Here is a 1,396-nt window from a genome sequence, read left to right on the forward strand (position 1 = left end):
TAATTAGATTTTTAATCATTAAATCAGGAATTAGGATAGCCCCTCGTAGTTTGTATCAACAACATATCATTTAATAGATTTATTTTGCACGTGTAACACATAATAAGAACATTAAAACAAGTACAACCAATACAATTAAGAGTAAACATATACGGTCAAATTCAAAATAAGCAGCCATCTTGCCCAACAGCAGGGCCCCGCCCACCTGAATGGAGCATGGCCCCGCCCACACAGCAGGGCCCCGCCCACTGACTAGATCATGCCCCGCCCACAAAGCATTGCCCCGCCCACCTGGATGGAGCATAGCCCTGCCCACACAGCATGGCCCCGCCCTCCCACCTGAATTGAACATGGCCCCGCCCACACAACAGGGCCCCACCCACCTGAATGGAACATGGTCCCGCCCATAAAGCATGGCCCCGCCCACCTGAAGTGAACATGGCCACATCCTCACCTGTTGCGCTCACATGTCAAAGTGGCCCATGTGAACCCTGTGAGTGTTTCTTTAAATCTTCTTGTTTCCCTCACGTTTTTAACTTCTCCTCTGCATCCATCAACACAGCGGCGGGTCGAGACCCAAAACCCTGTTTCTGTGCTGCGGGTCCTTTCTTTCTGTGTTTGTGGGTCACTGACCTTTTGAAATCCCTCTCGTGATCTCAGAGCACAATCACAACACTGTGGGAAACTATTCACAGCTTTGCTTTTCTTTTTTTTCTTGTGGTAACTTTTAAATATCTGTTTACACAGACATTGTTTTTTAAATCAACGGCCAACAAACTCTTTATGCTTATGACATTTTAATGTCAGAAAAGTCAGAAATGTCAGACTCTATATATGGTAGAAAAAAGTAAAAAAATACAAAAAATGTCATACAAAAGTAATTATAGTTTGTCATAGAAATTTCATAGTATATTAAGCCAAATTGTTTTATATTATATTTAGTCATAAAAAAAAATCATACTATTTGTTAAACTTGAAAAAGTTTGTAAAATAAACGACATATTATTATATGTTTGAAAAACGTAACATAAAATCATAGCATGGTATTTTAGAAAAAGTAATAACAAAATATATAGTATAGTATGTTAGAATATCATAGTAATGTGTTATGGAAAATGTGAGAGGGAGAGAGAGGGAGAGAGAGAGAGAGAGAGAGAGGCTCCTCCCCCTCTCTCTCCAGCTGAAGTCGTCTCTCCATCCTCAGCAGCAGCTTCCTCTTCACTCCTCCGCTTCTCGTTTTCATGACTTTGACTCAAACTTTTCTCTGGACTGGAATCTAGAGCAGAAGTCGATGGATTAGCTCCTGAAGGATGATCATCGCTGCAGCCCAGAGATACTGAAACCTTGTTGTGTTTAATTGGATGTCCATGAGGACTCTGTCCATGTCTGCTGGGGG

The sequence above is a fragment of the Taurulus bubalis genome (genome assembly GCF_910589615.1).
Source record: "Taurulus bubalis genome assembly, chromosome: 7".
NCBI classification, from domain to species: domain Eukaryota; kingdom Metazoa; phylum Chordata; class Actinopteri; order Perciformes; family Cottidae; genus Taurulus; species Taurulus bubalis.